Below are 17,502 nucleotides of genomic sequence, written 5' to 3' on the forward strand. Positions count from 1 at the left end.
GGAGAAGATCTGTTTCAAAAGCAACCATACTATATGCCGGATGCCCCAACCAGATTATTCTATGTCCACTAAAATACAATTGGGTTAAACTAGTCCTATATTACAACAGAACATTTCCCGGGGTGGATTTAGGGAGTTCATTGTACCAAGTGGATTGAGTCTTGATTTCCTGCTGGCATTTGGAGTGATTCAACACAGATGTAACTTCTCCACTTCTGCTCATTGCTGTTCCTATAGAAATATCTGACCATGGGATGTAAGCTTGTCTGGCAGTGATGTATAGATCCTGATAATTTTTCTTAACCCAAAACTTACCATTTTCTCATCTTATGGAGCTTCCTCCTGGAGGTCTCTGTTCATTTAGTATGGGCTGGATTTAATAGGAAACACACATCTAGTGTTTGCCATGGAATTTTCTCTTGCCTCATTTATTCTTCTCCTGGAATCAGTTTCGTTCTCGAGTGCACAGTATCTGGCCACCTGATCATCCTATTTATTTCCAAAACTGACCATATCTTTTCCAGCATTATGGGCTTGCTCATTACTAGTCGATTGACTGTTGTGCTGAGTTTGTGTAAGAGTTAGCACATCTCAACAAAGTGAAATAAACACAATCCATGTATATATCCTCACTTTGTTCAATTGCAATGGATACTGTTGCAATTGATTTCAAACAGCCATTAAGACTTACAGCTACTGGACCCAACATAGGTGATGGCCTTGTGATTTCCCCCATGTTTTTTGTGTTAACATTGCATGTTCACACCTTTTCCATGACAAAAGGTAAAACTCCAAAATTATAATTGGGCATTCATAGTGATTTGCATAAACTCAACATGAAAACATCAGTCAAATAATACTGGATCTTAGGTGTCACTAGAGGGTACCCTTACTACCTGTTTTGAAATGGAAGAAAAGTTTGGAATCTGACAGTAGCCAACAATCCCCAAGCACATCCTCTGACTGGGTGGTAGGAGGATTCACTTACAGAATTGTTCTTTTGAGACTTGCGTTGTTCCTTTTTCTACGTGATGACCAGATGAACCGCTTTTTTGGTTGTTGTAATTTCCCTTTCACAATACTACATTTTTACAAAGGAAACCTTGGGGCCATTGTCTGCTAAATCATTGCAGCAGAGAAACTAAAGTTTAGTCTTGCATCTTGGATGCGACCAGTAGATCATCAATATATTGCACAGTGACTGAGTTACTGAGCAACCTTAAATTTTCTAGGCATTACTTCAGGATTTGACAAAAATTGAAGGACTAAGTACACCCTTGTGGGATCTGAGAATTGATTTTGAAATTGGAGCGCAAATAAGTTATTGACTGTCTTCATGGCAAAATGCTTCGCATTAATCAATGACTAACATTCTGCATCTGATGGAATCTGGGCTAGGATTACTGCTGGATTCTGTACCATTGGATAACATGGTATCACTTTATTTCTTAATTCCTGCACTAGGATTTTGTGGCTTTGAGTGGCATTTTGCAGCAAAAAAAAAGCGCAATTTGGGGCTCAACCTCAAATTTCGCAGTATTTTTGTGGTGGGCAAAGAATGCTTGCCACTAAATACCGAAGGCATGTGCTCCGTCACTGCTGGAGACTGCAAAGTCAGTCCATAACTTTGCAGAGTCTCCATAAGTGCAGAGCCTGGAATCGGAGGGTGTCTGATACCAAAGAGAGCGGGTTACAATATGAAACCTGTTCTTTTTGGCATTAGACAACTTATGCGTGAAGGGGTGGCCGCAGAGAAAGTTGAGGGTAGGTGAAATAAACAGGACATAGGAGGTTGGGGATTAGTCTGCATGAGGGCACAAACGTGTGAGGTGGCAGGCTAATTGCTCAGGAGGGGGGTAGCTGCATTTCAAAGGCATGGAGCAGTCATTTAACACTTATGCTGGTCTGTTGCTCACCCTCTACTGGCTCAGTGGCAGCACAAAGCCAGTAAAGAGGGTAAACAGCAGTTTTTAGGTCTTGCATAGCATTGCAGCGCAATGTGCTGCTCGCTTTGCGAGGCATGCTGCATTAGAGTTTTGGTTTTTTTTTTTAGAAGTGGAGTGGAAGCCGGCTCCTATTCATTGGCTGACGTCATCGTCCATGGTAAATGCTGGCTTCTGATTGATAACAAGGCTTCTTATTCCCTCCTTGTTACCGCCCTGTCTCCTTTTGGGGCCGCCCATCAGGACTGCAGCATTCTACTGTCCCCTTCATTTAGTCAGTAAGCACTTTTTTTCCATTTTGCTTTGGCGCGTGCCCAGATATATGGTTTGTTCTCAGCTGTGCTTCTCCACGAGGTCAGCAGATTTCCCTGCTGCTGAGCTGTGGGTGCCCGGTTTAGTTCACGAGGACTGTTTCAATAGACTAACTACCGTGGGGTGGAGTTTATGGTCAGTGGCACAGAAATGGAACTGGAGGGGTGTTATTTCACGCTGTGCAGTATCTTACGTGAAGAGAACGAACTGTGGGTGTTTTACACTGCTGGGTTCTTTATGGTTTACTATTTGCTGTCACCCTAAGCTAAGCAGGTTAACTTGGAACTCCACCACGTCTCGTCCGTGAAAACTGTAACCACAAGAGTTTATCAGAGCGAGCACAAGGCACAGGCCCTGCACTCCTTCCTCATGTGCCCCACAGAGAAGCCCTAGACAGGTATGAGCCATAGAGGCGCAGGGAGAGGCCCCCCCCCAGGTCCTGGGCACACTGTCACTGACCCCCGTTTCCCCCCACCGCCAGAGCCTGCCATGGACCTGTGTGTGACAGTGGAGCTGGAGAAGGTGCTGCACAAGTTTTCGGGCTATGGACAGCACAGCGAGCGGAGCCTGGAGGAGCTAATCGACTACACGAGCGGTCTGGGCCGTGAGATCCTGCAAAAACAGCCATTGAGAGCGGCCTGCGTGCCACCGTGACCCTCACCCCCACACATTTTATCCATCCCTATACCCCCTCCCAGAACATAGAGCACTGACAGTCCGGAGGCCTTAAGGCCCAAGACTCCAGCACAGGTTTTTGCTCCCAAGAACCTCCAGTCTGTAGGTATGGGATGTTTTGTGCCTTACAATCATGTATCTTGTGCCTAAAACAGTGTTTCAAATTGGCTGGTCCTGTCGGGTACAAAGTACCTGCACTTTTTTAATTCAGAAGGGAGAGAACCTGCACTTAATAGCACTGCTGCAGTATACCTAATTGTAGAGTATCGGCACTTCACTTAATATGGAGTAGCTGCACTTCTGAATTTCTTCTGAAAGCACTAGCCGAAACTTAAGTGAGACAGGAGTATGTAAATTGAGACATCCAAGTTTTCAGTTTCGACCTAAGATTGTTTCTAAAAACTGTTGGCCTGCCGAGTCATAGTGATGTTAAACCCATTTGAAGCTTCGAACTCAAAACCAGAATCTTTTGACTAAGGTTAAAACTGTGAAACTAAAGTTCCATAAAAACAAGTGCCTATCGTCTGTTATATAAAAGTCGACAGCGAGTTCTGAGACTCCATGGTATAAGACCAGCAATATCCTGTCCTGAATCACCAGAGCTTTTTAGGCATATGTGCTTTCAGACTATTAGATCCTTGTATCTCTAGACCCATTGGGCTTCTGAGAAATGAAATACTTGAGCTTTGAGACTTTGGATCCTTTAAGCCGACATACCGACCAAACTATGTTGAGTGAGGTCTTCGAGGTTTTGGACCATTTAAGCCCCAAAATGCCCTAGGAAAGTGTGACTTGCTCTTTAAATCAATACACTTGGAGAGACCATGTGGTCAAGTTCGTCTGATCCTATGAATCTAAAGCCAAGAGCCTCAAGGACAGAAACCTTAGTATACACCTAAACGCTTGTTTAGCTCTGGTCATCAGGAGCTGGCAATAATTCCCAAAATCAACAGAACCTGTCATGGTGGTCGGGCATTTGCATATCTAGGAGCCAAGTTTTGGAACACTGCCACAATCATTGAGTCTGCAAATCACAGCTTTCCGCGAATTGCTCAAAACATGGATGTTAACGTGTCTTTTAACAATCTTGGTTGGCTTTTGGAAATTCCCTTTACAAATCACTGTGCTTCAGGAAACTACTAAACCTAAACTATCCTTTGACTAGGACTGAGACTCCATGGTGTCATGAGCGAGATATCTCATGCCTTGTAGATGTTTAGATTCCTGCTAGTCCCTAATTTTGAACTTGTGGACTAGCCATGATGGCACGCACAGTGCTGTATGAAACTAAATGAAATGTATAGCACTGAGACTACTCAGCCTAATATCCTATGGTTTTCATCTTTAATGCCATTCGACTCCTATCCTGTAAAACTAGCAATCCATTGGTGGGTCTTTTCCTTTTGAGCTCTGATACACTAGAAGTTGAATTGTTGGAGTGCTAGAGCATTTAGGTTTCTGAACGCATAGCCTCAAACTCTAATAATAATAATGAAGCCATTAGTCCCTAAAACAGTGTAATTTAAGCCATGTTTTCTTTAAGCATTGATGTGCAAAACTACTATGCTGATAACTCAAATTTTCATTCATTGCTTATATTGACCTAGAGAATGTCACATTTGTAGCCCCAGCTCCCAAAAAAACTATAGAAATAGTTATAGCGTTCCTGAGGAACATATTTGTTATGCTTAGCACAAAACCCTTTGACATTTGTATCACTGACTTATTCTCACTCAGACATCAGCTGTACTAACACCCTACAGGTTTAGTGACAGCCTCCAGCCCCCTACACCAGAGACTTGCCATGCCAACATCTTGCCATCGACACGCACCTCAGTTCTCACCTGCAGCGTCCCCTGCTGTTTTGGAGCAGAGGGCCAGTATGCACCTGTCAAAGTGCGATTATGTCTGGCCTGAAGTCGTGTGTCCCCCCCCCCCCCCCCCCCCGTTTGCAGGGCCGAGACTTGAAGCACCTCCTATTCCAGAGCACGTGCACACTGTGTGCACTCATCTTAGTCACTGCATCTCAGCCGCACCTTGCAGCAGCCCCTGATAGTCCAGCACTGCATCCACACGCAGCCCTTCCGGTGTGCTTCAATCCTGGCCTGCAGCTTTGGGGCAACTGCACAGCTCTGGTAAGGCACCCCAGTCCTGACATGCATAGTTTTCATATCTTCACGCCCCTGGCCCTGCCAATCATGGCTGTTGGGGCAGCCATAGAGAACACGGGCATACATCTGATTCTGCAGAGTCTTCCTAGTATATGAGCTTCTTGATGTGGCCTCGCTGCACCACGCAGAAGCAGGCAGTGCCACAGTGTCACGCCTCATGTGTGCCCTGTTCTACACCAGTCAGCCTGCCGTGGCTTCAGTGCAATGGCCAGGGACTCTGTCTGCATGCCACACTGTTAGGTACCTGCCAGCTTGCAGTAGTAAAAGACCAATGCATAAGGTGAACTTTCTGCAATTCACGTTTGGTTTCGTGTCACCGGGCATGTGGAAAAAAACCTTACAATGCATAGCGCTATACCCATCGAAAGAAAGTGCAGTGTGCCAGCCAGAATGCTGTAATAACAGAAGGTTAGGTTTAGGACCTTCACAGAATGCACAATAGAGTATGTAGGTCGTTATCCAGAAAAAACAGGGTGCCCATTGATTTCACCACCAATATATGGGTCACTAGTCTCTCTCCAGGTCTGCTCCAATTAAGCTTCCCCTCCCACTGTCATTAGGAATTGCTTTCTGAAGAAAACAGGAAAATCATTCACAATTGATGGAGTTGTTCGATACCCTGGATTGTATTACATTTTTCTTCAAATTTCAGTAATGTGGGCATTTTCATGAATTCTGATCATGCATGCTCTATACAGGGGCTTGTTGGGCTGGGGATACTGACTATCTGTCTAATTCACATTTCTTTGCATCTGGGGAAGAAAATCGTTCTGGGTTTGTTATGGATTTTGACTTTCCAGTGCATGATTTCACTGCAATCCATGAATATATAAAGTTGAACTGTAGGACAGTGGGTTAGTGGTTGAGTTGGATACAACCCTACTTAAGCAGCAGCCTCGGTTCTTGTCAGGGTGAAACGCAAGCAAACCCCAAATTAACCTGTGTTTAACACTTAGCTTGCCATTTATGACCATGTGTTTAACTTTTAGTCACGATGGGCGATTTACAAAAGCTATATACCATTATGTCCGCTAGACCCTTCTGGTTGTAGGCATATAAAGGGTTTGTAGGTTAACCAAGGATCCATAGTCAACAGCTCAGCTGCATCGTAGATACCACCTGTTAAGTAACCAACTCCTTTCTGATCATTACTGAATGCATGCCTAGTGAACCTTTACTAATGGCTTCCATGGCAGCCACTTGAGGCTCAGGAACACGTCTTACATGTATCTTTAATGCACTCACTGTGGTAAATCCAGCTGGTTCCATTTCGTGAATGCAAGTTACGAGTGTCCAAGTCTGCCTCCAAAATGTCATTCCTCAAACGGAGTGCGCATATCTACCTTTGAAACCAAGGCAAACATGCTGGGGAATACTGCCCAAGTTCCCTTAAGTAATAAGCCAAGCAAATGTTCACTGACACTGCTACCTTTTCTGTGTGAAAACTCTATTAGTATCATACACAATGTTATTGAAAAAGGGTACAGGATACAATCTTATATGATGATTCTTTTCACATCCTGAATTATCGTGTCCCTCAGAATCGCTGGAAGATGAGTCACCGGATGGGACTCTGTGGACTGAAATATCACTTCGAGATTCTGCTCCATTTTCTTCTCCCTAAGATGCTGTCTAAGTCTCTGCTGCAGAGCTGTTCTGCATTCAGCGAGTTAGGGCTATGGGCAGCAGTCTTCCACAGAGGTGCCATATCTGCTACTGGCTAAACCCGTCCTTCTAAAACGCTATCCTACATAAACGGTAGATTTGTTGTTCTAAATTGGTGTGTGGGAGGTGTGTACAGCAGTAAATAAGGACAAAGTCACCTTACCGTCTTTCCTCAATATGCAGGTTCTCCAAAGACAAAAAAAAGGCACAGTATTTCTTCACTGCCACATACTGATCATCAGGCTTTAACGCTGGTGGCTCCCAGTGCAACAATCAGTTTTGTCAACCCCCCCCCCCCCCCCCCCATGACCACCTCCTCTGCTTCCCTCGCTACCACCGGACAAAGTGCTCCTCATGTAAAGTCCCTGGTGTCTAGTGGCTTTTCCTGGCTATGGATCGCAGCCACAAGAGCTCCCTCACCACCTGCCTTTAAGTCTGTTCAAACCATAGCGAAGAACTTTTCTGCATCATCAAAGAATTCACCAACCCCACAGCTACCGAGAATACAGTCGCCCCCTCTGCAATACACTCATGGACTTCTCCAGCAAAATTGCCACCATCTATGAACTTGAAGATCCCCAACCACCCGTAGCCACCTTTAACAGACTTCTCATCCTCACCAACTCAAACTACATGGGAACCACTCTCCACACAGACCACCGCCACCTTCATGAACACCTTCCACTCAGGAGCATCCAGAGATCCCTGCCCCCACCACATGTTCAACCATGGGATCAGCACTATCAGCAAGTAACTCCGCACAATCCTCAACTTATCCATCTCTGCCTCCGTCCCAGAGGGCTGGAAACATACGGAAGTCATACCACTCATCAAAAAAACCACAGCAGACTTTATAGAACTACTAGTCAATCTCCCTGCTCCCTTTTTCCTCAAATGTTCTGGAGAAAGCAATAAATCAATAACTCACCAACCACCTAGAAACCAACAACCTCCTGGACCTGTTCCAATCTGGATTCTGCTCAAATCACAGCTTAGAACTGCCCTGATCGTGGCCAGCTATGACATCTGGACTCTTCTAGGCAGGTGAGACCGCCACCCTTATCCTCCTCGGTCTCTCTTCAGCCTTCAACACTGTCCCACTACACCATCCTACAAGGAATCCACCAGATAGGAACCCTATTCCCCCCCCCCCCCCCCCCTTTGCTCCAGGCTAACTACTGGAGGTATGCAGCCCTTTGTGTGGCTGCAGGACATGGCCTATTCAAGTGTAAGTAGGGCTGTGCCTAGTTCTGCCCTCAACATGCTGCCTGTGATGGCCCATCCAGGCACACCTAAGCCCTCTATTGTGTGTGACTATGATAAATACACACAGCCCAGCTGTAAGTTACACCAGGTCATATGACCCAGAGACCGGCTGCAGGCACGAAATGATAAAGGCAGGAAAATGCCAACTTTCTAAAAGTTATCAAATACAAGAGGGGGTACCAGACTCCTTCAGTACTTCTGCTTTATCTCTTTATAGCATCAATCACACCATTGCCTTTTTTGTTTGATTGGGTTATTAAACCATTCCATTTGAGATAATTTTCATATTTTTTTTAGCGAAATTCCAAAGTATGAAAAGAAGAAACACATAATACATTCATAAACAAAACATTGAAATGTGCCATCACTTATGAACAAAGATTCAAAAAGGCGTTGTTTTTTTTTACACCATTTCATTTACCACACAGCAAACCTTGGGGCTATCAATCAAACCATACTCAAGGAAATGCCTAACACAGGGAACTACTTTCTGCATATAGGTAGGGAATTAATTTTTCAGTCCGGTTCCCTCAACAGCAAAAGAATAGTGTTTAACAGTTCCTCACTGTTTCAGAATGCCAATGCGTTTCAAAGCACAGGCATAAAGTACTGTGCCTATCATCAGGGCTTCTTATTCATGGAGATTCACGAAATTCTGATAAAAGTTAGTTGAAATCATCAGTTCGTCTGTATCTACTTTAGGATCGGGCAATGGGGCGTGTTGCTTTAACTAAATTTGAAAGTCATCCCATATTTATCTTGGCAACTGCGGAAATATCGCGGACCATGCGGACATCAATCCGATCACGTCCCGATTTCTGCTCTTGGTGATTTGTATCCAGTTGTATTGAAACGATTATATAGAAATTGTGCCTTTATTCAATGGAACCACAGTCTCACCACAGAGCGGGAGGATACTATTTCGTAATTCTCCTAGAGACCAATCTTGTAGCAGTGAATCACTTTGTGCAGTATGATCAGGTGCTTTGCAGCCATTTTAAGATCTTAGAGTTTCTTGTTGCTCAAACGCATGTCGTTTCTGTTATTTATATAGTTCCCTTGTCTTCATTCCTTCATTGTGCTCGCTGGGCAGTGTCACTTATAGTCTTGAATGTCACTCATAATTACACTAAAATTATGAAAATGTCACACATAAGCAGTCTGAAACCTTGGCAGCTATGCAAATATTTGCTGCTTTATCCAACACCACATCTCAGTTGAAAACGGCCCTCGCTAATGACGGATATTACTGCCTAATCTTCTGTCATGGCTTTAGACAGGATGCTCAAGCCCCACCCTCCTAGCCCGCCACAGAGAGGGCAACGGGGTCAGAGTGGGGGGTCTGGCCAAGCACAGCAGTGTGGTGTCTGCTTAAAGGTCATACTGTTTCCTGGATATGTTGAATATTTATAAGATCTTATGTTTTCCCCTTGTTCTCCTTTTCTATCACCTGTTTTTTACGCAGCGGGGGCCCACGGGCTGGTTATGGACGGTTGGATGGCGGTATTCTGAGAGAAAGTAACTTGTGATTCCCCCCCTCTTTCTTTCCTGAATCCGCTCCTACCTTCAATTAAGGTGACAGGAGCACTAGGAGCGTCCCCGGCAGAAATGCTCAAACCAACCTTGCTCCCTCTGTCTTCTCACACAATCACGCTTTCCATCCACCCTCGCTCTCCATATCTCCTCTTTATTTTTTCCCTCACTTCTTGCTCTCTCTCTCTGCCTTTTCCCTCCCTCCCTCTCTTGAAGCCTCACTGTGTCTGCTATAAGTAACCTCGGGGAGCCGAAGCGCCCTGGGCTTTCAAAATCGGCCTCCAAGGGCTCCTGCCCACCGGGGAAATGCCCAGTGGAATAAAAGACCCGTCTGGCCCTGCCTCCGCCAGTGCTCAATATAGTATCAAGCTATCATAAATGTTTCCAACCTGCCGACGGAGAAGCAGCGAAGAGAGAGGAACATATACAGCCCAGTCGCGAGCTTCGTGACGGACAGCATCTGACTCATCTCTCCACAGCCAGAGGCCGAGTGATGCGTGCTCCGGCCATACCTGTCTCTCCAGTCCCTTCTAATTTATTGATTTCATTTTAGCCGATTTTCGAGCCTCTTCTGTCAACATCCCTGCTTTCTTTAAGGAAGCCGATGGTCAATTAAAAGCGCACGAGGCAGTCAATAGGCAAGCGCCCTGGGTATTGATTGGCCGAAGGCCTCTCAGGTTAGCAAATCACCCGTGATTGTTGTACGTATGCGCCCCCCATGGCGGAGCATAAGTTCACCAGCACTCCCTGCTGCTCGTAGCAGCACTGCGACTCCTGCCCGGGGAGGCTGCCATCTGCTTTGCACCAATGAGTAGCTATTAGCCTTGCCGATCAATGCCTCCAGGCTGAACCCTGGAAATAACACCAGCGTCCTGCTCATCGAAGAGCACGTGCGTGGCACAGATCTAGGTCAAAGGCACCCCTGATGTCGGCACACTGCCCATGTCGTGTGAAGCACTGCAGTCTTGCTCACTATTCTTTTTCACTTCTCCCCTCATTCAAACAAGCGTTGATGGTAAGTAGCTTCAGAGGGTCTGCCAGTGTATTTATGCAGGAGCTTTCTTACCATTGCCTTTGATTGTACATTGTTGTGTCCCCAGTCTGCGGAGGTTTAACACTCATCATTTCCTCTCAAAATACTCGAACGATCCTTCTAGTACTGCATGCTGTGGTGACAGTGATATGCTAAAGGACAGAGCTTTAATAAATGCATTTAGGCACTGATTAAGAGTGAGTCAGTGTTATCTGACACTTGAGCAATCCCTGTTCTCCCAGGGGTCAGAACTCCGAGTTGGGTGTTCTTTACCATGTCTGGTAATTACCAGGTGCTTTAAATGCACCACCCTTCATTAAATCTTTGCAGGCCAAACCTGACAGAATGTAACCAGAGAAAAGTGTACAATATTTAACGAACCATGCAGATTTCGGTGCATTAAGCATGAAAGTCCCTAAAAAAGCAGATTAGATGCTATTTATTGAACCTGATTAATAATGTACCCCTGGGTATTGTTATTTATCATGTGGGATAGATAGCACCTCTGTTCCACAGAACTCGGATTCAGGGTCTAAAACAGGTAAGAACATACCCTGCTGGGTGCAGCATTGTCTGTGTTGTGCCTCAGCATCACTGACTGGACCAGAACATGTTTGTGGCCCTGACTTTAGGAGCCTCATTTCTACAGGAGTTGCAGATACTGAAGGAAGGTGAGCATAGCACAAGATTATGAACGATAAACTAAGCATACACTGAGGCGTAAGCAATAATTGATGGAACCTGGAATACTGCACCCAATTACTCCGATAATTTCACTGTTCACAACCTCCCAGAGCCAGTTCTGCTCTGCAGACAGTCTTGCCCGATGAAGTTGAATAGTTTTTAGACACATTGTTTAAAATGTAATTTTACTTTAATTTATTTTTAATGTGGGTGATGTGTTAAGGTCTATTACAGACATTTTGCAGATAAATGTGTTTATTTTTCATGCAACATCCATAAAAAGTTAATTTTGATCAGAACAGGACCTCTTGTATGAAAAATGAGAGGGTGTCACAGATTATTTGCCGCAATATTAGTGCGCTGCTGCTGTGTTACACTATTGCAAACACACACCACTATCCCTGAGTATTAGATGTAAACATATTTAGAATTTGGATCAGTGTGCCTGCGCACTGTCGGTGACCTGGCCAAAAAGGGGCATTAAAAAGCTGATATTGGATCAAAAAATCAAAACTGTTCTGGTCAGGGGCCCCGAAAATGTGTTTGGCCCAGGGCACCCACAATCCTTAAAATGTCCCTGCACCCTCCACTGTAGTTTCACGTTTACATGTCACCTCACACATTTATCACTAAGCATACCCTTTTCAATATTACCCTGAAAGTAGAATTAGGCTGCTTGTTTTCAAGTCAGCTCTAAGCTTGTACTGTCCTTGTAGGGCTTGTTCATCAACAAAAACAATGTATGTAAATTGCTAGCATCTTGCTAGTACCAGAATTATACAATTGGTAGAATTATCTTATTCAAAAACGAGGAGCTAACTATTAAGCGATGTGGTCACATTCAAAATATTATATATTCATATTATGGAAATGCATTTTTTAATCTGGATATTTCAATCAGTTTCCTAAATTACATAGGAGCCCTAACCATATTGTATTTCCATTTACTGCTAGAAGAAGATTTCAGACACTAAAAACCTCAGCGCTACTTACTTAACTGTTGTTTGTGCTGATTTAAGAGTGTCATATCCCTAACGGGATATAATTCCGCGTTATTTCCATACCTTGGAGATTAAAGCAAGGGTAATAGCAAATTATTCATGTTTTATTGACCTCTATTGAACCCTCACAATATTTTTCTAATACTTACTTCTAAGTTTATCTATCAGGTATTCATTTGATATTTGTCTCGCTTCGTTTGTTAAACAAAAAGGGGTACCCTCTGCCTGCATCTAAATCTAAATTTGTTGAACTAAATGCAAAACATCATTTTACAATACAACAGAGCTGTATTTACAATTCATGTTATTAAAATATTCTGTCTCTATATTCGAAATTACTTATTTCATATACATTCTCAGATGAAGAAAGATATCAATAAGGTTGATTTCGTGTATGCAAAATCAATCTCTTGTTCGGGACCGACTGTTTCATTTCTAGCGAGATTGCCTGGATTGTTAAGATCTTATCAGAAGTTACCAGTATAAAGGTGGCCTGATTCTCGCACAGCTGGGCAGCATGTGGCTGGATGCTGTGATCAGCGGAACAGTGGCGTGGAAACAGTGGAATACAACATGGAAAGAATGATGTCAAACCTGGGCTTCTTTGCATGGCTATCTGATACCAAGAGTTCCAAGAAGGGGGCATGAACCAGACTTATAATTTGTCCTTTGCAAGAGGGTGTTGTATCCAGGGAACTTTAAGGAGACATCTACAATTGATGTTTCACAACACATTTATTCCCATTATTTTTAGTCACCTCCATCGCCCATTTGTTACCATTTTTGTTCTTGCTTTTTGATTATCTGTAGCTGGATATTTGGTTGAATTTCTCTGGATTTTTGCTTGGCTCTTCAGCCTTATGACGCCAGGGGGAGGTTGGTGCCTTGCAATTGACACCTTTCACATGTGCTATCAAGAGCAGGGTGGCACTGTGGCTACTGATAGAAGTCTTACTTTCTTCAAGCAGTAAAGAAGGTGATTCGACAGACCTTCTCAGAGTCTAGTTCTTGACTCAAACTTCATTAGATTTCAGAAAAACTAACCTCTTGATCACAAAGGGACAACACTCCTGCACAACCTTAAGTTCGCCTTTGAAGCCACTCCCTTGTTTCAGCCACTGCCAGTGTGCAGACAACCATTTGCATGAAAGAGGTACGTTTACCATGTCTCACCAGTACTTACAGTAACTTACTGAGTCTCGTAATTGTGCTTACATTTGTTGGTAGAATTAGAAGCATACTGAGAATAGGTCTCCCATGGACACCCCTATATTATCAATAAAGTATTTTACTCCCTGCTGCAATAAGGCACCAATACACTAAAACTAAATAAGGGAGCCCTTTCATTTTGATTGTGTGATATAATCGCACGTCGGGAATATCTGGGGTGAAACAATACTGAATTAGTGACTGATGAGGGAATTAGTTGTCACCCTATCCCGTCTCTCTCTCTCTCTCTCTCTCTCTCTCTCTCTCTCTCTCTCTCTCTCACTTTTCATCTCATTCTTTCTTTCTCTGCTCTATCTCTCTCTCTATTTCTGCATCTCTTCTTTTCATCCTTTTTCTTTTCATTTAGTTTGTTGTTTTGTTTCAAAGGAGGGGATGTGCCAAGGAATAGCCACAACAGAATACAGTGAGAGGCCTCCCGCATCGATCTTCAGGCTGACCAGTCAGAAGTGGGGACTGGGAAAGAAATAGCTGCACTGGCAGTAAGTGGTCAGTCCTGATTGAAGAACACGACAGGATCAGACGTGCTCTGGGACTAGCTCCAAGCATCACTATACAATTGTACTTAAACTGGTCAAATAACACTTGTGACTACACCCCTACCTTGTTAGGTCTCGCGCCGAGCGATGCAGTGCGTAGCACTGCTTGCGCAGCGAGAGTCCTTCTGTCCTGGGTTTGAAAACGGAGCCTGGAATATTGGCACGCAATAGGCCAAAGGCGGGCGCATTGTTCCGCCCATGGCCTATTGGTGTCTATTACGCGCACCAAAGGCCATGGGGTTTCAATTATCGTGCCCAGACATGGGCACGATAATTGAAAACACATGTTTCGCTGTGGCGCGCGCACACCACTCATGGGCATGTGTTTTTTTATTTACAATAGCGATCGCTTTCGCTTTCAGTGCCATTTGTTTTTCAAGTGTGCTTGACTCACCCCTGGCTGAATTAATGTCTGCATCCCAAACCATAGAAATGTGACTATATTGCCCCAACCATGAAACTACTCTACTAACTTATTCTACCATCTTGCATCAAACCCAAGTTATCTTGGATATTGCACAAGGCAATCCACTATTTAAAAAAAAAAAACAGTCTCCCTCACTGACAGGCACACGATCTCTGGTGGTTCTGCACCACAAGCAGGTCCTCACTCGCAAGGCTGGAAATCTACAAATGCCCAAAAAGAAAGCGTAAGTAGTCAGTCTTTCTTAAGATGCACACCCAGAATCTGGAACAGACAACCCTCCATCTCAGACGCTTTCCCTCTTTGCAGCAACTGAGGAGATAATTCAAATGCAACTTTTTCTCTTTCTATCTGCCTGACACAGATTCATTCTAACCTCTATGCACCCTCCTTTCACCTCCACCGCCCCCAATTGATGTACCTCCTCTGCGCCCCACTTCCCGCCTTATTTCCCCAACTAATGAATGTAGCCAAGTTAAGCCAACCCAAAATACACGTGCCACCTTCCCTGAGGTATACACTGATACATTCTTGAATGCTCTGTGCGGACCATTTTCGGCCCCATGGACCATATCCACCACTTATTAATAACCCATATTATTTTTTCAATTGCTTGTGTGTGCTGCATTGTGTATTCCGCTTTTTTTCTACTTGTGTATATACTGCTGGCAGGGTGGAGACAGCTGTCTGAGGGAACTGCTGCGCAGTCTCCGTCCGCAGTTGTGTGTTTATCTGCGATGCCGTCAGTTTTATACTTTTCAGCTCCTGTCTTCCTCATCATTGTGTTTTCTGTTTTGTTGTACACTGTGTTAGTGCTGCAGCGCGCACTGCATCCTGGTCAGACTGTGCTGGTCCTGCCAAGTGCGCATTGCCCTGCCAGGCACGTCCGGACGCAGACACGGGCAGACAGAAGCATTGGTACTGGCCATCAATCCCGGCAGCTCGAGGCTGGTGCCGAGCTCGGGACAGGCTGTCAGCCTCCTCCCAGAATGAAGTGTCTCATTGTCTGCCAGGGGGACGTCCCTGAACCCACCTGACCCATCGCAGCCCGGAGCCAGGGATTCCCCGACCGTGCACCAGCGGAGCCCCATCGGCTTCCTGCCTCTCCTCCGTCCTGTAGGCAGGGACTTTATATGGAGACTGACCTGTGAGGTAACCAGACATTCCTCACAGCCAGGGGCGGCCTTTCCCCAGACATCTCAGGGTGAGTGGCACTGTCTCCATGATAAACGCGAATACAGCAAAGAGGAACCATTGTAGACATTCAGCCCTGCGCAGTAAGAAGGGCCGGCGCATGCGACTTTCAGACATGGGCATGAAGAGACGAGGTCCCTGCCATCCTCCAGACATGGGCACTGCGGCACATCCTGAATAAGCGGGCACTGCCACCCACCCTGAAGGTTCAGGGAACTGCCACGCACCCTCCGCTCAAAATCACTGCCACAGACCCTGATGTTCAATAGACAATCACCCACAGTGAAAGAACAACCATAAGCACCCACTTGGACAAAGTAGCGCTAGTCACCCTGCAGGCAAAAGCACAACCATCCACCCACCTCAAAGGCAATAGAAAGGGCCACCCAACTGAAGACTTCCTATATCTCCATTCAACTTAAGGGCAAGAGCAAGGCCAGCCAATGGGAACACAGATGATCACCCTGGATCAAGGTGCAATGTGACATGCATTGCAGGAAAGCACATGACACCCACCTTGCAGGAAAGAGGACTGTCACTCATCACGTAAACTAAAGTACTGTGCTTAGCCTGCTGGCAACAGTACCCTGTCAAGCACTCCGGAAGAGGGGTAATGCCACCCAACCTACCGGCAAAGGTTATGCCACAACCCCGGCATATAGGACACACAGGCAATGACACGCCACCCGCCATGCAGACACAGTCCATAGTATTCACCCTGCATTCAAGTAAACTGCCACCCACCCTGGGCTCACAAGCACAGCCATTCACCATTCCCTAAGGAGCATTGCTACCCACAGTGCATTTAACAACACCTCCATCTATCCAGATGAAAAGAGCACTGCCTCCCAAACTGCAGGGGAAAGCTCTAGCAACCACCCTTTCGTAAGCCATACCCCTACACCCTGTACACAAGGGTGCTGCCAACCACCTTGCAATAAAAAGCACCATTTATTGAAGAGCACAGTCACCCACACTACACTGAGAACCATTGACTGCCACAGCGTATACAAGGACACTTCTGCTCACCGTGCACCCAAAGATGCTATACCACCCTGAATGATAGGGCTCTTACATAAAGCAATCAAAGTCATTGCCTTTCACCCTGTAGGAAAAACCATTGCTACCCACAATACATACAAGGTGACTCCAACCCACCTTTCAGGAACCCCCCTCCTCCTACACTGATGACAGTAGTCCTTTGTACAGCCTCTCTAGGCATGCAAGAGCAATGGCACCCTCAAACTCGACCAAAGCAGTATGAACCAGCTGACTAAGACACTGCTACCCACTAAGCAGCTAGTGACATGCCCACCCTACAGACGGAGGACTGACTGAACACTGAGTTTACAAGGGAGTGTGCTGACATTCACCCTGCAGGAAAGTGTACTGCTACCCATGCTCTAGCAACACGTTATTGCAACTACATGCAAAGGCAATGACATTAACCTTAATTAAATAAGCATGTTCACCCGGCATGAAGGAGGGTGAATGTATTCCTCCAGCCATGCAAGGGCGCTGCTATCTGTTCTGCCTAAAAAGGTAATCCCTTCTACTCTGCCTAGAAGGACAGTCCTAACCACTTGCATGCAAGGACACTGCCACCCATTCAGCACACATGGCCAGCTCCACCCAGCATCAGTGCAAGGCCACTGCCATCATAGTTTTCCAACTTAGTCCCAGGCAATTTTAAATGTGGATGAAATGAAATAAATGAAATGAAATACCAGCATTTGTAAAGCGCATACCTACCTCCAAAGAGGTGTCCCGGCGCTGGGGGCCATCGGGAAGATTAAGCGAGCTATTGCCCAGAGTCACAAGGTGCTGGGTTAACC

Source organism: Triturus cristatus, chromosome 9 (genome assembly GCF_964204655.1).
Source record: "Triturus cristatus chromosome 9, aTriCri1.1, whole genome shotgun sequence".
NCBI classification, from domain to species: domain Eukaryota; kingdom Metazoa; phylum Chordata; class Amphibia; order Caudata; family Salamandridae; genus Triturus; species Triturus cristatus.